Source organism: Canis lupus, chromosome 8 (genome assembly GCF_003254725.2).
Source record: "Canis lupus dingo isolate Sandy chromosome 8, ASM325472v2, whole genome shotgun sequence".
Lineage (NCBI taxonomy): Eukaryota > Metazoa > Chordata > Mammalia > Carnivora > Canidae > Canis > Canis lupus.
The window spans coordinates 31,178,612-31,201,706 of NC_064250.1; the positions used below are offsets into that span (position 1 = coordinate 31,178,612).

Consider the following 23,095-nt stretch of genomic DNA (forward strand, 5'->3'; position numbering starts at 1 on the left):
TTGACAAATGGTAATATTCTAAGTCCATGATTCACTCTATAGTTATTAGTTGGCATTGTACTATAAGGTAAAGCTTTCTATTCTTCTATCTTTATTTATTCCCATATGTTTGTATCAAGGTGGATTCATGGATTTCTTTTTATTCAATGGGTTATAATTTTTTGTTATCATTTTTCATTTTATGTTTAAATTGCCTCAGATTTAGCCAATGGGAGCCTTTCAATCTGGCTCTTTTTTTTTTAATTTTTTTTTTTATTTTTATTTATTTATGATAGTCACAGAGAGAGAGAGAGGCGCAGAGACACAGGCAGAGGGAGAAGCAGGCTCCATGCACCGGGAGCCCGACGTGGGATTCGATCCCGGGTCTCCAGGATCGCGCCCTGGGCCAAAGGCAGGCGCCAAACCGCTGCGCCACCCAGGGATCCCTCAATCTGGCTCTTGTCCTATTAATATGTACTCATTGTTCTTTGAGTACTTCCTTACTTTTATACTCAACAAGATGTTCCAGGAACATACTGTACTTTCCCTGTCCTGGTTCTGAATTTGATCATTTCTCCAAGGAATTTTGGATCATTTTATTGAAGAATGATATTCAGAAGTCACTATCTGGGAGTAAGTGTGCTCATTGCTACTAAGAAATCACTTCTTTCAAGTCTAGTTTTCTCCCTTTCCACGTTGATAATTAGCAGAAGTCTGGCTCCCATTATCTCAATATACTTACTTCATCTTCCTATATGTAACTAGTCTGCTGATCTAATGGCTATCTTGTAGATCAAGACATCTACCTCCCATCCCTCCCCATTGCAGCTATTGTGTAGTAGAAATGAGGACTTTCCCAGTTGGCCATCTCCATTGCTCTCCCCCTTATAACTTATAAATTGCATCATCCAAGCAGATGAGATACTTTATAAAAACTCGTTCCTATTCTTTATGCAAAAGAGAGTATATATGAAACTTGAGACTCCATGTATATAATTTATTATAATTTTGAAAATTTTATTTTATTGTAGAAATTAATGCCATAAATATTATAACTGAAATTTTTATGACATTTCTATCTTTGTGTTTATGAGTTTGTTATGGCACAGTGAGAATATTTGCTCAATTACTTTCTGGATGCACATCTAACAATTTGACAAATGAGACCTGCTTAGCAGGGAAAAAAATAGTGAGAAGTGAGAATTTTTAAAAATTCAACTAGGGCAGCCCTGGTGGTGCAGCGGTTTAATGCCGCCTGCAGCCCAGGGCGTGATCCTAGGGACCCTGGATCGAGTCCCATGTCAGGCTCTCTGCATGGTGCCTGCTTCTCCCTCTGCCTGTGTCTCTGCCTCTCTCTCTCTCTCTCTCTCTCTCTGTGTCTCTATGAATAAATAAAATCTTAAAAAAAAAATTCAACTAAACACAAAAATCAGTTGTGTTAAAAAAGTGTTCTTAAAAAGCTAATGAAAGTCTCACATCTCATTTTTAACTTGATAGATATGTTTCTATGATACTAACCATGTTATTGTAAGCTTTGTTATAATTAATAACAAGTTTTATCTGAATGAGCATTATTGGTTACAAAGCAATTAACAGCTATTATCTCAGTTCATCTTTTTCCAGCTCTGCAAAGTGATTGATTTTATCTCCATTTTACAGATAATATCACAGGCTTATAGAGGTTATGCAACTTGTCGAAGATTGTCCAACTATTAGGTGGCCAAAATGGACTGTAAACACAGTTCTTTTAATGCATAATTTATTGTTTCCTTTTCACTATTTCACTGCTCTGAGTTGGGATTTTTTTTCCCTCATCTCACCCCTGCCGTGTTTGCCAGATTACACATGGATAACTACTTTCCCAAATAATTTATTCATTAGTCATATAGCCTGAGATCATTCAGTGAACTCTAACAGATCTTATTTTTTTCAGAGTAGCAGATAGTGCCTGTCCCCAATATTTATTTTCCCCTCATTCCACAGTAATAGAATGGTTAGCCAAGAAAATGGTCACTCAGAATAAAGTTCATTCTTGCTTCAAATGTGTTCCTTTGCTCCTTGTCACTTCCTCCATCTTGCTCCCTGGAGCAGAGATCTTCCTTTGGATAATGAAAATTAGGGCTGCACCCTAGAAATGTAATCAGGGTGGTGAGCTGGAAGGAGGTTCCTTGGTTCCAAAAACTTTACGGAACAGAGCTGATGTGCCAATCCTATACTGCCAAGTTTGAGACAGAGAGAGAACTTCCACCTTGTTTATGCCATTGATATTTTGATTGCTTGATCATGTCCTAATGTATACATTCACTACTCATCTGCAGAATTCTAGTTATCTTCTAAACATTCATTTAAACTTCTTTTTTTAAAAGAATTTATTTATTTATTCATGAGAGACAGAGAGAGAAGCAGGCTCCATGCAGGGAGCCTGACGTGGGACTCAATCCCAGGTCTCCAGGATTAGGCCCTGGACTGAAGGAAGTTCTAAACTGCTGAGCCACCTGGGCTGCCCTCATTTAAACTTCTATTATGAATCAGCCTAACAGTTGAGTGAGATTGCTGACACACAGCACACCTAGGGCGCGCCTGATTTAAGGCCAGTCTGGGTAATTTTAACATGTGGTAGTGATTGGTTCAGTCATGAGTTCAGTCAAACAAACCAATTTATCGCCTTTCCCAGTTTATGGTTGTTTCAGGTGTGATACCAGTAGTGTGAGGCTTGGGAGAGGCTCCCTCTTCCCGAAGATGTGACCCTAGATATAAAGCATATGGCTTTAGAGAAACCAGACAGAAGACATAGCTGGCTTGTGGAGGAAGGTAGAACTAAGAACATTGCGGAGAAATGGTGCTTTCCCTCCGATTGGACCAACCCTAAAGCCTGGCCAACTTGTGGTCTTCCCAGGAAAGTGGGCCACAAACTTCCTGTTATGTATTTAGAGCTAATCTGAATTAGGTTTCTGTTAATTGGATCCAAAGACATCTTACCTGATGTACCTTCCAGTGGCTTCAGGATTATATCAATATCCAACAATGCAGATCAACATTTCTAGAGAAGTATTTTTGACGGGAAATCTCAATTTAACACAGATTTTTCACACTTTAACACTGTTACCTTATTCTCTTATGTTTACTTTCAAAAGCTTTGAAGGATAATCTTGGAAAGGCTGAGGAGTATGATTAAAATTCAAATGTACAGTTTATCCTTTCTGCAAACACTCTAGTTTTCTTATGCTGTTTCATTTCCATGCTTATTTACCCATTTCTCAGATTATTTCTGCACTGACCTCTTAATTTCCTTTTCTCTATTTTCTCCTGTAGCCCCTAGCAGTAGGCATGTTTTAGGCTTGGTCCTTGACCCCTTGATTTAAAATCTTTCTCAGAGGTGCTGCTCACTCTCCTGACTTCAAATAGTCACTTTTCTAGGGCAGCCCCAGTGGCTCGGCGGTTTGGCGCCGCCTTCAGCCTGGCTTGTGATCCTGGAGACCCAGGATTGAGTCCCACATTGAGCTCCCGGCATGGAGCCTGCTTCTCCCTCTGCTGTGTCTGTGCCACTCTCTCTGTGTTTCTCATAAATAAATAAAATCTTAAAAAACAAAACAAAAAGCAAATAGTCACTTTTCCAATTCATGTGCCCAGCCCTCTCTTTGTGCTTCACACCTTCATTTCTACCCCTGCCAGGAGGCACAGTTGCCACCTAAATGCAGTGTCCATGAAACCAAAATAATCTTTCATCGAAAAGTAGCAAACAAGTGTTCTCTAAGAACACCCTCCCCCCCACCATTTTTTTGAGGTAGAGCTGACATACAGTGTTAAATTAGCTTCAGGTGTACAGCATAATGGTTCAACAAGTATATACATTGTACTATGGTCACCACAGGTATAGCTGCCATCTGTCACCATACAAAGCTATTACAATACCATTGACTCTGTTCCCTGTGTTGTACCCTCCATCCCCATCATTCTCTCAGCCTCAGAATTTCAAAACTTTGAAGTCATCCTTATCTTCTAATTCCTACCACATTTACTCTATAACCACCATGTAATTTCTTTGTGATGTTTTCAGGGAACATACTCTGGCACAGATCTTCACAATTTCATAACTGCATAACCACACTTGCGTTTTAACTTGTCATCCTGTCTCTAACCCTCTAATCTGCTTTATATGTGAATTTTGAAATACTGCCTTGCTAAGAGCCTTTAAAGACTCCTTAAAACCTTTATTCTCAGTATTCAGGCTTCCCAGATTGGTTCTTTACTCAGCTCTCCAAACCCATCTCCCTCTCCCTGCTCACATCAATCAGCAAATTGGTCCATTCATTTGTTCCCAACAGTCATGTTCCCATTTTCTTTGCTCACATTCTTCACTTTCTGAAATGCCATCTTCCTTTTTATTCATTGTTTATATCATTTCTCCCTTAAAGCTAAACTCAAGTTCTGCTTCCTCAAAGAAGTAGTTTCTAAGGTGGTAGATGGAGGTCCCTTCTCCACCTTCTTTCTTTCCCAGAGTCAGATACATGTCATCCAACCTAGTAGAGGACATCCAGCCCTTTAGCAAACCTTTCAGCAAATGCAGGAAACACCTGCAAGATATTTGACCTTGATCCTGAATGATCTAATTATTGTACAGGTAGCACAACCTGAGGGCAGGCCACGAAAAAGTCTTCTTTTTTCTCTATCTATCTCAAGCCTCCAGGGTTGAACCTCAACCCCATCTATCAAGAAACCTGACTACATCAAAAGACTAGCAATTGGCACAAGAAGCAATGAGCTCTTGGAGCCAGAAGAAAGGGAGATTAAAACAAAATAAAACAAAACTCTGTAGCTACAGGGGAGGAGGCTTTTCTGATAAGGAGGTAGGGGAGGGAGAGGTTGAGGTCTGGTTCCAATGAGAGAATTTGAGGAGTAGAAATTGATAGAAGAAAATAGAGGAGGAGTACCTGGGTAGTTCAGTCAGTTAAGCATCCAACTCTTGTTTTGACTCAGGTCATGATCTCAGGGTTGTGAGATGGAACCCCACATTGGGCTCTGGGCTCAGCTTGAAATTCTTTCCCTCTGCCCTTCCCTTCAGCTCGTGCTCTCTCTCTCCTGCTCTCCAATAAATAAATAAATCTTCAAAAAAAAAAAAAAAAAAAAAGAAAAGAAAAAGAAAACATTGGAGTCACTGTATCTCCAATGCTAGAGGTAAAAAGTTATTTTGTATATTCTTTCACACTGTATGAACTTGACCTGCCTCCAAGTGGTGAAACTGCTTGGGGACAAGTATCGTACTATCTTCTCTTTTCTAGAATATGAATATAATATATCAGAGTGCTGGCTGGAAATGAAAAGGCATACTCAACGGGTATAACTGAAGAATTAAAAAAGGGGCTATTTCCAGAGGTGTGGGCTGGGTTAAGGGACCAAACAAAAGCTATCGAAGTATCTAGGGATTGACAACAGTTGTTACCACCATAGGTCTGAAAAAGCCAGGAAAGTAAGCTGTGTCACTAAACACCTGAGGAGCTAGAAGAATGGAAGAGAGACTATCTGGAAGTAGCTATGGCCATAGGGTAACACAGCCACTGCCAGAATGACACAAGATGGTAGGAAATGAATTCCCATATCTCTCCTTCCTTCCATTATTAGAAGCAGTACTTTTCTTTGGCCATTCCCAGCGGAAAGCCACAGGACAAGGGAGTATGGGGCATGTAGTTCTTGGACGTCATACTTCTAAGGCACAGAAAGTAGGGCAGAGAAGAGTAGACAATAAATCTGTGGTGAGAGGGCAAACCCAGAATACCTCGCACACTGCAGTTATAATTTTCTCTATCCTAAATCCCATAGCATTTACTGCTTATACTCTCATTTCCATTTTCAACAAACAGCTCCTGGGTGCTTTCCAAAAGTGTTTTGGGATGATATACAAATTAAATAAACATGTGTCTTTTTAGGAACTCAAATCTCCTGGGCAATCACTGGACACAGGATTTGTTGTACTTTTGGTGGGTGCTGTGAATTGTGTGTTCTCACATCACAGGTGCAGAGATATATGTTCAAGTCCTTTCTTAGGATGTGAGTTTTGTATTCTATATAAAACTAGAATGTTGGTTCAGATACTGTGGCAAAACTAGTGACAACCCAATGGCTTTTGCAAGAATTATCTCTGAATCAGGTAGTTGTGGCTCTTTGTTCCCTGCTCTTGTCACTTTCCATCCTTGTAACCCCACTTTCTCGGCTATTGACCTCTCTGTATGTCTCACTCCGATTCTCCAGTTTGTTGCTCTCTGTCCCTATTAGAGCTCTTCTATAAGCCACTTCAAAGGGTAATTATTTTTATTATGTTTAGTATATAGATGAAGAGTTCTGTCCTGGTAGCCAGGTCACGTGACACAAATATAAGCCACTGTAATGAGCATCCGTCATTCATGGCTGTCCAAAATCTTCTGAACACTCTCTCCCTATAATCATAGTTCTTTACAGTGGAAATCCTGCCTCTCCATGCAGAACCATTTCCCTTCCTCAGCTTTCCTTCTTGTTAGGGTGCATACATATGATGTGGATTCTGCTCATCAGATTTAAGACTTTGCTTCAGAATGAAGGGGAAGGGGGGGGTTCAGGGTATGCATTTTGCAGTGGACACTGGCAAAGATGGTGTGGTTCTGGATCTGGTGAAACAGAAGAAATGAGCATTCACATCTGCTTTTACTCTATATCTCAGTTCCAAATAGCCTCCAGTCTCCCTGAGGATGAGGATTTCATAGGAAGAAAAAGAAAGATATTTGTGGACATCTAACAGCCAAGGCAAACTTTTTAAAATGCAAAGGCTCTCTTGTGCCTCTGCCATTGCCAAAGGAAGACATGACTGGGATTTCCTGCTGTGTTGTGGGAGGAAGAGGAGAGGAGAGAGCGAGTCAGTGCACAGCTGGGTCCAATCTACATCAGCTGATTCCCAGCTGACCCTGAGATACATTGAGCTAGTCTATCCCAGCCTGGCCTATATCAGCTGACCCCAAAACAGGAGCAAATCTAGGCAAGATCATCTAGGCAGCATTGCCCAAGATCAGCTGACCCCTAGGTAACTTTGAGACATGTGAGCAAATCCAGCTGAGGTCAGCAGATCTATTCATCTCCTCCTTATTAAAATAAGCCAGTTCCCAACTGACCTACAGTTTAACTATCGACAAGATTGAACTCCTCATTCAGCTGGGGCCTGGATCCCCTATGGCTCAAGGACAAGGCTGTACGGGAGGAGATGCTTACGTGGTCCAATGCTCCTGCCATAGTGAGGAAAGCTCCATCTAGCACCCAACATCCCCTAAGATTCTCATTCTGAACAACAGCACCCTGAAGGGCTTCTGTGTCATCCAACATTTCACCACTATGTGCAGGAATAGTTTGAATAGCATGTTTTCTTTGTTCACAGGTCAACTGCACAGTCTTGAAATGGGAAGAATTTGAAAATACCACTTGCTTCTTCCTTTGTTTTTAAACATAAAATTAGCAAAATAAGTTGAAACTCTCTACAACTCCTTTAGCATCCCCCTTCCCCACTACATACACACATTCAGAGACCAGCCAGATAGAAACCAAGGAAGGGAGCTGAGAATAGGGAGTTTTCTGTGACCTTTGTGAACAGGACAAGGCCTATATGGCCTCAGAATAAAATGTTTACTCAGGAAAGGGAGCGTCATTGGCCAGTGTTTTATGGTCTCCCCTCCTTCATCTCCTCTTAGGTTTATGTTTGTTGCCAGCAACTTTTTGATCCTGGGCTGGATGCTCACCAGTGTTCCCTGCAGTCGGGGGTAACCAGCAGGATCCTGGTATCTTGAAGGGGTCAAAGTGATACCCATGATGTTCTATGTCACTTTGGTCCTGGAGACACTGTGCTGAGTGGTGGCAGCATAAATAGGAGACAGCAGATCAGACCCAGATCTTCATGGATTGCTGTGGGAAATGATGTATTTATATTCAGTCATGTTTTTAATTATTAAAATCTTTTTGTAGACAGAGATAAAGAATGAGCCACTGGAGTTTGTGCCCTTCTGTAGAAAGATATCAAGTTTTTGACAAGCTTAGCCTGGTTCAATAAGAATAGAAAAGGCTACATGCTATACAATTCCAGCCATAGGACATTCTGAAAAAGGCAAAACTGTGGATATAATGAAAAGATCAGCAGTTGCTAGGGGTTGGGGGAAGGGCTGAATAGGTGGAGTACGGAGGATTTTTAGAGGTATGAAACTATTCTGTATATACTACACTGATGGATACGTGTTATTATACTTTGTAAAAACCCATAGAATGTACAACATCAAGAGTGAGCCCTAATGTAAACTATGGACTCTGAGTAATTATGTGTCCATGTTGGTTCACCACTTGTAATAAGTGTACCACTTTGGTTCCAATGTTAATAATGAGGCGGTTAAAAAAAAAAAAAAAAATAATGAGGCGGTTGTATATATGCTAGAACATAGGGTATACGGGAGCTTTCTGTACTTTCCTTTTTTTTTTCTGTACTTTCTTTTTGATTTTGCTGTGAAGCTAAAACTGATCTAAAAAATAAAGCTTATTAATTTTAAAAAACTCTTAAACCTGCAGAAAAGTTGCAAGTACAATGCAGATAACATTTGATCTTGAACTATTTGGGAGTACGTTGCCAACCTGATGCCCCATCACCCCCAAATACTTTAGAGGGTATATGTAGGACATGTTGTTTTCCTGATATCACCACCAAAATCAGGAAATTAACATTGATAATACTATCTAATCTTGAAACCCCATGAAAAATTATCAATTATCCCAGTAATAGCCTTCACAAAAAAAATAAAGGATATGTTTCAGGAAAAGAAAAAAAAAAAGAATTTAGAGACCTTGAATCAACTTTGATGGATGTCACATTTGAGGAAATATAATCAGAAATATAAAAAACTGGAGGCCATTAATAAAAAGCTGAAAATTTCTGACTCTCTTCCTGGTCTTAAACATTCTGAGAAAAGAACTAGAAGAAGAAAAAGCTCACTGTTAAAACAACTGATGATTGACATTATAAGAGAGATTCATTCTTTAAAACGTACATCGGAACACATAAAGTTGCAAGTAGCGGGCAGCCCCGGTGGCTCAGTGGTTTAGCGCCTCCTGCAGCCCAGGGTGTGATCCCGGAGATCCAGGATCGAGTCCCACATCGGGCTTCCTACAGGGAGCCTGTTTCTCCCTCTGCCTGTGTCTCTGCCTCTCTCTTTGCTCTCTCTGAATGAATAAATAAATAAATATTTAAAAATAAATAAATAAATAAAGTTGCAAGTAGCTACAACCAAGACAGCCTTCAAAATACATGACAAGAGTGAAAATCAACTTCAGAAACACTAAAAGAGGCTTTGAATGAGAGATCTGATTTTTGGGGAAGCATAAAGCTGTGCTCACAAAACTGCAGAGTAAAAGAGTGACCGAATGAATCCAGTAGAAAGAAAAAAATTAGAAAATGCTCAAGTGCACACATGGAACAGATACTAAATGGTAGAGAACATTGGACCCAGCCTTTGGTGAGCATGTGCTGGAGATAGGAGATTGGGAGGTCTTTCTTGAAGAAGACAGCAGAAATGTGGGAACTTGAACCTGGACTGCATTAGGAAATGACCACCTAGGGGCACCTGGGTGTCTCAGTTGTTGAGCATCTGCCTTTGGCTCAGGTCATGATCCCGGGGTCCTGGGATTGAGTCCCACATCAGGTTCTTTGCAGGGAGCCTGCTTCTCCCTCTGCCTATGTCTTTGCCTCTCTCTGCGTATATCTCATGAATAAATAAATAAATAAAATGATCACCTCCTAGAAAGTGAATGAAAGGAGTTTTGAAGAAATGGCTTGAAACAGCTGAGTTAAATACTTATTTAAAAATCTCTCAAAGAAAAAAAACCCCAAATGTCCTAAATTTACTAAAGAAGATATTGATGCATTGAAAGATCATATTAGAAGTCTCCAACTGAGTGTCAGTGCAGTAAGAAAAAAAACACTGAAAAGGAGAGGTCAAAACTCTGGCAGAAATTTCTTTCTGAGTTGCATCAAGAAAAATAAATGAATTTTCATCAAGTAACCAATGTGGAGAGAATTTACCCTGCGAGATAGAGGAGAACCTTTTAAAAGCAAATGTAAAGATCACCCATGTGCATGAAGAGGGAAACACCTATAAAATAGAAACAAAAATTCTTCCAGAAAAATTCAAAAGAACTCTGACTTATCAAAACTAGTTTATTTCCCAAAAAAAGAAAGGCTCATAATGCTTGCCGAGAGCTCTGTTGGCTGAGATGAAACCTTGATAACTTAAGAAGAGAAAATACATGCACTGAGATGAGACATTTGAGATAAAATGCTTATGTTCCTTACATTCCAAAGGAGATATTTGGAGAGCCTGGATCACTAGGGAATCCTCTGGATGACCAGATTTCTTAGGAAGAAGAACCATGTGTGATGTCATGGAAATCCAGGGTCCTATGTCCTACATAGATCAGATGTCACTCCCATCGGATCGAGATCCCAGAAAAAGAATCTTCCATCAGGCCAATTCCATCAACACAGATCCTCTGTAGGAGCAAGACAGATGCTCAGGATCTTTGTTGTTGTTGTTCACTATCCCACCTAAACTGAGAGCCTCTGACCCAGGCAATTTCTTTCCCATCCTCTTGTCAGGGGCGGGATGTTGGAGAGGGGACAGAGGGAAATTCCTGAGATCTAGGTCCCCCTATTTTTCCCTTATTCTGGAAAGTGAGGCTGAAAGTCCTCAGGAATCTCTTCCACCCTCCTCCCTGGGACTTCTGACTCAGCACATCCTTTCCTGGCAACAAAAGTGCCTATACCAAGGCTAGACTCAGTCTCTTGAGCATGTAGCCTGGAAACAATGTGAATCATCTTCTGAAATGATCCCACTTACCATGAGTCTACTTCCAAAGATCCAGAACTACAGCAGGTTGCTTTTCTTCACTCTACTCAAGTAAATTAGATTTTTTTCTTTTAAGTGATTATATAGTGGCTCAAATGGAAACTTGATAGGATTATAAATTCTTAGGATGATGTTTTACAACTCTAGATTTGTGAATCTTGAAAATTAATTGCATAGTTAATCGCCCAGTGTTGTTTTTATCAATAAGTTCAGTAAAATAAATCAGAAACACATGAGTGTATTTATCTTCTAAAATGAACTTTTTTTTCATCTTCTAAAATTAACTTTTTTTTTCAGGGCGCCTGGGTGGCTCAGTTGTTGGGCATCAGACTCTTGGTTTCAGCTCAGGTCAAGGTCTCAGGGTTGTGAGATCTGTGCTCAGCATTGAGTCTGCTTAAGATTCTTTCCCCCTCCCTCTCCCTCTTCCTCTGCTCCTTCCCCTGCTTGTGTGCCTGCTGGTGCTCTCTCTCTCTTAAGTAAATAAACAAAATCTTAAAAAAAAACTTTTTCCACCTTTGGTTTTATTGTTTACCCGATTAAACAATAGGTCAAATGGAAATTTACTAGGAACATAATTCTCAGGTTGGTTTTCTAAATGCACATTACATAAAGTGTGAATCTTGTTGGGGCACCTGAGTGGCTCAGTCAGTTAAGCCTCCAACCTTTGATTTTTGGCTCAGGTTATGATCTCAGGGTTGTGAGATGGAGCCCTGTATCTGGTTTTCACTGAATGGGGAGCCTGCTTAAGATTCTTTCTCTCTTCCTCCATTGTTCCTACCCCCTCTAAAAAAAAAGATGTGAAACTTGTTAGTAAGATATTTCCCTCCTCTTTGATTTCTAGATAGTGCATCATATTTTGTACTGCTATATAACGAGTCTCTTCTATTGACCTAGAAGTATTTTTTTGATCTCTCATAAAGTGATTTTGAATTTTCTTTTTTTTTTTTTTAATTTTCTTTTTGATTCTCTGCTCTATGTTAAGTGATTTTATAGTTGTTTATATATAAGCTTGATAGGATTTTTAAAAAAGATTTTATTTATTTATGAGAGATGGAGAGAGAGGCAGAGACACAGGCAGAGAGAGAAGCAAGTTCCATGAAGGGAGCCCGATGTGGGACTTGATCCCGGAACTCTGGGATCACATCCTGAGCCAAAGGCAGATGCTCAACTGCTGAGCTACTCAGGCGTCCCACTTGATAGGATTATAATTCAAAGGATAGTGTTTGGTAAATGTAGTTTATGTAAAAATGACTTTCACAAATGAATTTTTCCTTCTATTTCTAAATGATGTCAGGATAATATTTCAGCTATATTTCAGTTGTTTCTGTTTAAAAAGTACCATAACATGTATTCTTATGACAGAGATATTCGAAACTCAAAGTTTATTTCTTTATACTGAAGGCTGAATTTTCTCCAGTTATAAGATTCGTATGTCTAAGTAATTTTTATTTCAAAAAATTAGCTAATTTCAAATCTGAATTATTAGTAAAGTGGAAAAAGTAATTCTGTTTACAATATTGATATTTTAAAATAAAGTCTGGTTTTTAAAAATGGAGTGGAACGAGCAAACACTGATGAATGATAAATCATTGTTTGATGTTAGTTTTTCCTTATATTCTCTGACGAATTGAATCTGTGGTATGTAAAAAGCCCAGAGATAAAATATATTGCCTTACTCCTTACTACAACTTTCTCCTCAAGAACTCTAAAGGTGGTGCTGGAATGGGCACTCAGAAGCTCCTGAGAGCTGCTTGTACACACCTCTTCCCATTAGCTCCACATTAGTAACTTAAAATTGGCCTTGGTGGGGGTATTGCACCACAACACAGTCACACACTTGCTAGCCAGAGCTCCCTGGAATAACCCAGCCCCATCCCCAAGAGTCAGTTTACTAACATATCCCTGGCCCTTGGGCAGTAATTTTTAATCTTCACTCTGCATCAGAATCACAAATGCCTGGGTCCTCCTCCCAGAGACTAAGATTCAGTTGGTCTGTGGTTGTACCTAGACATCCAACTTTTCAAAAGCTTTCAAAAATGATTTTAATGTGTAGCCAAGGTTCAGAACCACTGCCTATAAATACTTTTTTTTAAAATACTTTTTTAAAAATAAAGACTTTATTTATTCATGAGAGACACACAGAGAGAGAGAGAGAGAGAGGCAGAGACACAGGCTCCATGCAGGGAGCCCAACATGGGACTCGATCCCTGGGCTGAAGGCGGTGCTGAACCGCTGAGCCACCCAGGCTGCCCTGCCTATAGATACTTTCAATCAGACTTTGATCTGTTTATTGTGGAAGAGACCTTAGATGTTACCTTAATGATTATTTAAGGAAAAACAGGGGTGCCTGGGTGGCTCAGCGGTTGAGCATCTGCCATTGGCTCAGGGCCTATGTCTCTGCCTCTCTCTCTCTCATGAATGAATACATAAAATCTTTAAAAAAATAAGAAAAAACAGGGCAGCCCTGGTGGCTAAGCGGTTTAGTGCCACAGTTGGCCCAGGGTGTGATCCTAGAGACCCAGGATCGAGTTCTACAATGCGCTCCCTGTGTGGAGCCTGCTTCTCCCTCTGCCTGTGTCTGTGCCTCTCTCTTTTTTCTTAAAAAAAAAAAAAAAAAAAAAAAAAGGAAAAACAAATCCACCTCATCAAGTTTGAACTCTTATCCTCTGGGACTTCTCTCCCCCAAGGCAGTAAAGATCAGTAAGTGAAAAAATTATAGATTGTCATTCACAGACTTTTCACAGCTGGACATCCTAAGTATACTTAGGTGTTACTAGCTCTTCTTACCAAGGAGTAATAATTATCACAGAATAGTCTCTTTATGTTGGATGCTGCTTTGACATAGGTCTCTGATACTAACTGGTTTTAAATAAGTGGTGACTTTTTTTAAATAAGATTTTTAAACCTAGGCAAGATAAAAGGTTTTAACTATTCAGCTTCTTTTTAGAGTTTTTCTGAGTAAATGTAGAGTAACATTATGTTTGAAATTTATCTGAAGCACAGGGGTCAAGAGCTGGGTACTTGGTGTGGTGGCCAGAGACAATGGCTTTGCCACAGCTCTATTAAAGACACATAACGGAATCTTGTGGGTTTCTCTATATATATGCCTTGGCTCCTAGCATCCTCCACTGTGCTTAGTCATTGAGTGGTACTGCTCTGTAATAGATTAGCCATGTATTTCTGTGCTTTCTTTGTGTGCAGATCTGGAGGGTATGGAACCAAACACAAATTCCTTAATGGAATTTAATATTTTTAAAAGATTTTGCTTATTCATGAAAGACACACATACAGAGAGGCAGAGAAATAGGCAGAGGGAGAAATAGGCAGAGGGAGAATCCTCACGGGGATCCTGATGCAGGACTCGATCCCAGGACCCTGGGATCACAATTTGAGCTGAAGGCAGATGCTCAACCACTGAGCCACCCAGGCACCCTGTAATTTAATAATTTTTAAGAAAATCCACATCATTTATCTCTTTAAAAAAGATTTTATTTATTTGAGAGAGAGAAAGCATAAGTATGGGGGATGGAGGGGCAGAGGGAGAGAGAGAAGCAGGCTCCCTTGAATCAGGTCTCAGGACTCTGGGATCGTGACCTGAGCTGAAGGCAGAGAAGTAACCTACTGAGCCACCAAGGGGCCCCTCATATCATTTATCTTTGACAGTGTGCCAAATTGCAGTCCAATCCAGGATAAAGCCCAATGTGTTAACTTATGACATCAAGCTCTCTAGAGAACCTGTAAGTAGTTTCACCTTTGAGAAGGCACTGAGGAAATGTGAGCCTTTGGAAGGACAAGCAAGATTCACTCCAGCAGCATTCCAGCCACAAAGACCAGTTAACTACTCAGGAAAGATCACAGAGCTCAGACCTATGACCATTGAGGAGTGTCATGTGCTTTAAATTAGTTCCACTTCTTAAAATTGACAGGATTGGTGATTCAAATATCATTGCACTAGTGAAAAGGTATTTTCCTCTCTGAATATTTTGACATAGTAAATGAAATTTTTCTCCTAGATCATTCATCTATTCTCTGATTCAGTAAATCTACAGTATGTGTCCTTAAAGAGCTCACACAAGGAGAAGGTAAGCTCCATACATAAATTACATTAAAATATCTAAAGTGCAGAATGCTTGGCTGGTTTAGTCAGTGGAATTCTTTTTTTTAGGGTGTATTTATTTGAGAGAGAGAGAGAGAGAGAAAGAGCTGGGGAGGGGCAAAGGAAGAGGGAGAAAGTTTTTAGGTGTAGAGCCCATGTGGGACTCAATCCCTCAACCTGAACTGAAACCAAGAATCAGATGCTTAAATGACTTTGCCACCCAGGCACCCCAAGGAACATGTGACTTTTGATCTTGGAGTTGTGAGTTTGAGCCCGATGTTGGTTGTAGAGATTACTTAAAACTATAATCTTTAAAAATATAAAATAAAAATAGGGACACCTAGGTGGCTAGTTGGTTAAGTGTTTGACTTTGGATCTCAGGGCCCTGCAATCGAGCCCTGGTTCCGGCTCCATGCTCAACAAGGTGTCTGCTTATCTCTCTCCCTCTCCCCCTGCTTGAGCTCTCTCTCTCTCTCTCTCTCTCTCTCAAATAATAAATAAGGGGATCCCTGGGTGGCTCGGCAGTTTAGTGCCTGCCTTTGGCCCAGGGTGTGATCCTGGAGCCCTGGGATCAAGTCCCGCATCAGGCTCCCTGCATGGAGCCTGCTTCTCCCTCTGCCTGTGTCTCTGCCTCTCTCTCTGTCTCTCTCTCTCTGTGTCTCTCATGAATAAATAAATAAAATCTTTAAAAAAATAATAATATGTAAAATCTTTTTTTTTAAATGTCAGGGTGCCTGGTTAAGCATCTGCCTTCAGCTCAGATTATGATCTCAGGTCCCAGGATCAAGCCCCATGTCGGGCTCCCTGCTTGGCAGAGAGTCTGCTTCTTCTTCTCCCTCTGCACCCATGTAGCTCGTGTTCTCTCTCTCAAATAAAGTTTAAAAAAATGTTTTTAAAATAAAATATCTAATGTTTAACAGCAAAAGTGGAACAAAGTACCATGAGATCATATGTGATGGGGATGAGTAGTTTGTTTACTTATAAAGAAAAAGTCATAAGGCTGATGATATTGTAGTAGGCAGATAACATGTTTGTGTGAACTATGGTGTTTGCCTCTTCTCTGGACAACTTGATAGCTCTCCTTATATAAGAACAATATTGGAAACCTAAAAAATGAAAATTACCAATTTCATTCATTTTATGCTTCGTATAGCTTTTTGAAGGAAGAAAGGCTTAGCCAATAATTGAAGAACATTTTTTTCTGTGATGTACCAAGGGCTTCTATTATCAGAGCACAACTTCCTCCTCAAAGCAGGAAATTGGGAATCAGATACGACAATATCCAGAATAATACACATGTGAAAACATATTTAGGACACTTTTGAGACGTATTTAGTGAGCTTAAGAACAGGACTATTACCACACATATTCATCACACATTGATTTTATTCAGAGTGGAGGTTTACAGCTTTGCTGAGACTAGAAATGTAAAAAAGATAATGCATGTTGCCGCGTGAAAGTCCCCTCTGAGTAGCAGAGCATGAAGGAAATGACTCACAAGGGGAGAAGGTTCAAACCTACAGTCAGGATGCAGATGCTTGCATGATAGTATGTAAGGGTCAGGGAGCATCTCATCAAGAAGAGTCTTCTCTTCAGCTAGTGATGCCTATAAACATCAAGCTTCTGGTAAGAAAGTCAAGAAATAAGGGAGGCATAGTAGGCACAGAGACAGAGAGAAAGAAAGTGTGCAGAAAGCTAGAGAAGTGTAGCAACAGTAAAGGCAACATATGGCAAAAGCCGTGGGAGCAGTGGAGCCTTAAGAAGCAGGTAATCGGGGATCCCTGGGTGGCGCAGCGGTTTGGCGCCTGCCTTTGGCCCAGGGCGCGATCCTGGAGACCCAGAATCGAATCCCACATCGGGCTGCCGGTGCATGGAGCCTGCTTCTCCCTCTGCCTATGTCTCTGCCTCTCTCTCTGTGTGTGTGTGACTATCATAAATAAATTAAAAAAAATTAAAAAAAAAAAAGCAGGTAATTGGAGTGTGGAAATGTTGGCTCTGGAGTACCTCTGAACAAGGAGGAACAATCAGATGCCTCCTCCTGTTATCTATCCCTTTGAAGGCACCCTTTGGCTTTGTTGATGAGAGGGACATCTAGAAAAAGGACAGAACAGACTCAATATACTTTAATAGTACAAGTATGTGTTACTCTTCAGATCTTGCTGAAGGCACACACACACAAAATTACATGTAGCTCAGCCGTCTCAGACAGGGGTAAGGGGAGGTGTCGGGAGGTGTCAGTGGGATTCTGTTAGAGTAACAAACTGTAGAGTGCTGTAACAGAACATGTGCTGTGGGCATCCAAAAGAAGCCAAACCACTGTACATGTTTCCAAGGAAAATCTGGTTCAAGTACATTACTTAATTGATAAAATGATTTTTGCAAGGAAATGCTGTAACTGAGCTCTGTGCTTCTTGAAAAGTGTCTTTGGTATTTCAAGGCAAGAAAAAGCATAGCTATACTTGGTAGAAAATGTCAGCAAATCCTAAAACTGCAGAATAAGTTAGCGGCTTTTTTTAAAGAACTCAATTCTGAGCAAAATCTATCCCTTGGACCATATTAGTAAGCTGATGTAACTAGGTTATTTTAGCCAAAGCGTCTCTCCTTTGCTCTAGCAGGTGCCTACGAATGAGGTATATCGAGCTTAGGAAGCAAAAGGACAGACTGGCTAGTCTTAATGCAGACAGGCTCCCTCCAATTAAATTCCAATGATTGGAAAATGTCATTTTCTTAAAGATTACAAAGTGTCACATGAATTCTATTCCTTTATTTAAAGAATACAAACATATTCATTAACAATGGTTCTGTTCCCACTGATTTCTATCTACTTCTGATATGGCTGGTTTAATATTATCCTGAGATCATGGTAAAACAAAATTATTTTATAGCAGACTATTGTAGAGCTTGCTCCCAAAGAAGGTTACTGTCTCCACCTACCGTGTGTGTGTGTGTGTATAATATTATGATATATATATATATAATGTGAATGAAGATGTTTTCAGCTACTTTCCTATAAAATAAGTGACTTCAATAGTGATAGAATTGATTATCTCATGTAACAAGAAGACTCAGGAATTGGTTAAGTCAGAGATGCAATGATGGCATCAAGAAGGTGGTTACTTCCACTTTTCTGCTTGGCCATCCTCTTATCTTCTCTTCAGCTGACAACTCTCATGGTCCCAAGATAGCAATTGCAGTACCAGACATTACACACAGACACAATGACATCTAGCAGCACATGAGGGACTATTTCTTTTTGTATGTTTCTCTCTCTCGTTGTTGATAAATAGGGTTCTACTTAGGAAAGTAATGCTTTGCAATAAGAAATAAATATCCTCCTGGGCAGCCTGGGTGGCTCAGTGGTTTAGCACTGCGTTGGGTCTGGGGCATGATCCTGGAGACCCGGGATCGAGTCCCACATCAGGCTCCCTGCATGGAGGCTGCTTCTCCCTCTACCTGTGTCTCTGCCTCTCTCTCTCTCTGTGTCTCTCATGAATAAATAAAAATCTTAAAAAAAAGAGAGAGAAAGAAATATCCTTTGTTTAAAAGATTTTATTTATTTATTTGAGACAGAGAGCACAAGCAGGGGAGGGTCAGAGGGAGAGGGAGAAACAGGCTTCCACTGAGCAGGGAGCCCGACGAGGGGCTTAATCCCAGGAACCTGAGCTGAAGGCAGACGCTTAACTAACTGAGCCACCCATGCACCCCGAATATCTTCCTTTAATGGTAAGAAAAACCTTTTCCAGAAGTATATCAGTAGATTTCCCATTGCATTTTATTAGCTAGATCTGCATCACACACCCATGCCTGAGCCACTCACTGACAAGGAGATTGGGACCACGTTGATTATCTTAGAGTAAGGTCTCTCAATCTTGCCACTACTGGCATTTTGGGAGAAATAATTCTTTGTTGTGGGGGAGCAGCAGGACTGTACATTATAGGATATTGAGCAGCATTTCTGGCCTTTCCCTACTAGATGCCAATAGCACTTCTCCCAAGATGTGATGATCAGCAATGTCTCCAGATACTGCTGAATGTACCCTGGGAAACAAAGTCAATCAATCTCCCCATTGAGAACCACTAGCTTAGGTCAATAATAACTCACTCCATGGGTCTGGGCTCACCTCCCCTGAAGCACAAAGAAGAGACTGAGATCAGAATTCTGTTAACAAGGAAGGAAAGGGAATTGCTATTTGAGCAGTAGTCAGTGGGCAGAGACACCCCCACCCACCCTCTTTTTCTTGCCATTTTCAACAAATTAGGGACTTACTGAAAATATGAAAGATATATGTGTTATCTGGTACTACCCAAAGAATGCTAGTTCCTGTCTAAATGCCAAGTGGATAACACAAATATCTTTATGACCAATTGGTAATCTAGAAAATATAATCAAGGATAATGCATGTTGAAGCACCCAAATCATGACTAGTTGGTTAGTTGGCTTTTATAGGGTTCATATGTTCCTACTTTTGGTCATGTTCTTGCAGCACTACCTTAGATTCTCCGTTAACTCAGGTCCTGTTTTAATGTATAAAACTTTCTGCTCTTGTAATTTTTATTTGTCCTCCATTGGTAATGAACACTTGTATCCTGGATTAAATTGTTTGGTGAGAAAAAGTATGAATATTTTTATTAATTCAACATCCATCTATTAAGTACCTTTCGACCAGCATGGGTACTATGAAGGAAAGTAACAGGCTGGGGATGCTGAGTGGCTCAGTTAGTTAAGTAGCTGCCTTTGGCTCAGGTCATGATCTCAGGGTCCTGGGATCAAGCCCCAAGGTGGGAGGGTCCCTGCTCAGTGGGGAGCCTGCTTCTCCCTCTCCCTCTGCCACTCCCCACCCCCACCCTGTCAAATAAATAAAATCCTAAAAAAGAAGAAAGTGACGAGGCTGAAATACTACATTGGAGAGAGAAAGCTCTTTAAGTAACATTTCAGCCAAGCCAAGGGGAAGCACTGGGAGAGGCTGAGAAAGGGGACATATCTGATTATAGGATGGGCTGTTCCTGATTTTATACTAAGATCAGGAAAAAGAACTGATGGACTTGGTGTGTGTGAGAGAGATGAACTGCTTTCCTTTTGCCTGTTGTGTTTCTGTATTTGGAATATAGCACGATTCTCGGCTGGGTTTAATTTCTTTGGTGCTATAATAATTTGTGTGCTATGCAAACCTTCATTCTGCTTTTGTGATTTTTTTTCCCCTTTCCATTTCTTAAGGCAGCATTGTTACTTGGCTTTAAGTTTCTCAAGCACAGCTTAGACCTCCTGGTTCTCTAAGAAGCCCCAACTTCTAGCTTTAGAACTGAGGTCCCCACATGAGGGGCTTCAGGCTGTAGGTCTATGGCCTTATTGGGACCATGGCCTTTGGTCTTCCTCCACTGGCTGTGAAGAGAGCAACTCCTGGGGAAAATCCCACTAGGAAAACGCTTCTAGGAGCAGTGAGATCCCTCTATTTTTTCTGCCCCACTTTCAAGAACCTCTTCCATCTCTCATAACTGCAGGAATTAAACCATTCTTAATATAGATCACTGCTGCCCTTGCAGAAAAACATTTCTAGGACTTAAAAAGAGATCATTGAACCATTACTTACCAAGTAACTTCTAAATGTCAGGCACTGGGCTTGGCATTAGGATATAGTAACCAATAAAGCTCAGTCTCTGTTCTTTTGAAGCTGCCCCTCTGCAGGGGGCTAAAACAAACAAACAAACAAACAAACAAACAAACAAACAAACAAACCTAGTATAATTACTGTTGCAAATTTTTGTGAAAAGATGGCTAGGGAAGTCCTGGTTTGAAGAGGCTCTAGCCACCTCCTTATGTCACCCAGAAGGAAAATAAAATCTAAGTAAAAATGACTTGCTAGGCAAATGGACTTTAAGTGCCCCAGTTTACCTCTTTCTTCCTCCAAAGACCTTCCTGAATATAAATTCTGGTGCATCTAGTGCTCTGTGGAGACTTTAAGCCAATACCTAAGATTGTGTCAGGGCTAACCATTTGCAAAAAGAGGAGAGGGAACTTTTAGGCTCAGGGAGAAGACCCAGAGGTCTTGAGATGGAACAGAGATTGCCTGACTTGATAGAGGAGCTAACAAAATGATTTCATTGTTTCCTGCTGAACTGCAGTACTTGGATTTAGTGGACTACATAGAGATTTTAAATAGAGGAATATCAGGAATATACACATTGTTGCTTATATATAGATTTCTTGTAAAAAAGCAAACATTAAGAAGGGGCTTGGCAACTGTTATGGCCAGATATCAAACCAACCCAAGTGTTAATTATGATGATCAGAATGTGAAGAGTTTGGGAGGGATTGTCTCTTTTACATGCATCAGGAAGTGAGATACACAGAGAAATTGCTGTGGACCAGTGGACCATTGGGTTGGTGTTGTAGAAACCATCATCTGAAAGGTCAAAGGGGATTGAAAACAATGAGAGCTTCTAAGGGCAATATCATAGGGAAAGGAGAACTTGGGACCTTAATTGGTTTTTGCCATGGCATTTCACTGGATGCTATCAGTCATCAACCTGCATTTCTTTTACTTCCTTTTATAAGTATCCAGGTCACCATAAAGTAAGTTAATCTAAAGGACTTTTTTGAAGAAATTAAAATTTAAAAAATCATGTGTATCCATCAATATATCTTTTTCTCCCCCTGTAAAATTTTTAGCTTTTATCAGATTTTCATGGGGCCATGATCCAAAAAAAAGTAGTATGATTTTTTGATTTTAATGCTTATTTAACTTTATGTACGTTCTCACAATCCACATTTCGATTATGAGATATACTCATCTTTTGGCATCTTTTGCTGCCTTTGTCTGTTTCTCTTTAGTTGTCCTTTATCATGAATGAAGTTATTTCTCGTGGTGAGTAGACTCTGCCCAGGTTCCAATTGCCACCACCAGGCTTCATATGTGCAATATGGGTTCGGGGCATGAAGCATGCTCCAGTGATGTTTTTCTAGGCCTATTTTTTTTTTTTTTTTTCTAGGCCTATTTAAGTGAATGCCTTAACTTGGTAAACTTGAAAGCCCTTTCACTTTTCTTTTCTCTCTCTCTCTCTCTCTCTTTTTTTTTTTTTTTTTTTTGAGAGACAGGGAGAGAGTGGGAGTAGGAGGTGGTGGGGTGCTGGGGAGGGCCAGGGGAGGATGAGAGAGAGAATCTTAAGCAGGCTGCACGCCCAGCATAGAACCCAACACATGACCCTGAGATCGTGACCTGAGCCGAAATTAAGAGTTGGACACTTAACTGAGCCATCCAGGCACCCTTCTTTTTTCTTATTTAAGCTTTCCAATAATACAGTCAAGTTGGTAGGGAAAGGCATTCTCACACCCAGTAACCTAATTCTACTAAAGATGGACCTAGATGCAAAGTCTAATGGAGTCTTACTCCTGCTTTCCTTTTTACTGCAGTGGAGGATATAGATTTGGTTAAGGATGCAGAGTTTGGGGATGTGGAAGAAGATGAGATGGTGTTTTTTCCTTTGGAGGTAGGGGTGAGCTTATTAAGGAATAAGTGGATGGTTCTTAGCTTTTTTTTTTTTTTTTTCTGAGCAGAGAGGAGTAATGAAACCAAATCTATACAAACAAGCCTATTCGATTTAATATGTTTGCTGGTTTGACATAAGTTTTAATCATTTATAGAATAACCAAAGTTTTATAGTACATATATTTAGGACTTTGCTGCTGCTGTGCCATTTCAGGCCACCTTAATCTTGTTCCTCTTTCAGCTCCTTATCAGTCCTGTCACCTCACTGTGCCACATTGATGCCTATTCCCTCCTGAGAGCTTGTTACAGGGTCTGTGGCCTGAAGCATTGCACTGGCTCTGGTGTCTTTGTTTTTGGATCATTCCTATTGTGTAAATGGAGAAATAGAATCAGGGAAGGACTTGCCTAAAATGGTTTCACTGCCTCCTTACCTTGTTTTATTTCTCCCTAACTAGTGCTATTCAAAGTGTGGCCCACTGGCCAGCTTTAGAACTAGTCTATGATAAGAACAGAAATTAAGAAGGAGCTCCTGGGTGGCTCAGTTGGTTAAGCATCTGACTCTTGATCTCAGCTCAGATCTTGATCTCAGGGTCATGAGTTCTAGCTCCATGTTGGGCTCCATGCTGGGTGTGGAGATT

General features: G+C 40.4%; 1 protein-coding gene across 1 annotated transcript in view; it reads left to right on the plus strand.

The window, feature by feature from the left end:
• FBXO34 (F-box protein 34) overlaps positions 1 to 23,095 on the plus strand; it is a 152,953-nt gene that overhangs the window by 43,893 nt on the left and 85,965 nt on the right. Inside the window, exon 8 of the transcript XR_007412354.1 lies at positions 14,891 to 14,959. The gene's annotated coding sequence lies outside the window, so the exon portion shown is untranslated. The remainder of the gene's footprint in view (positions 1 to 14,890; positions 14,960 to 23,095) is intronic.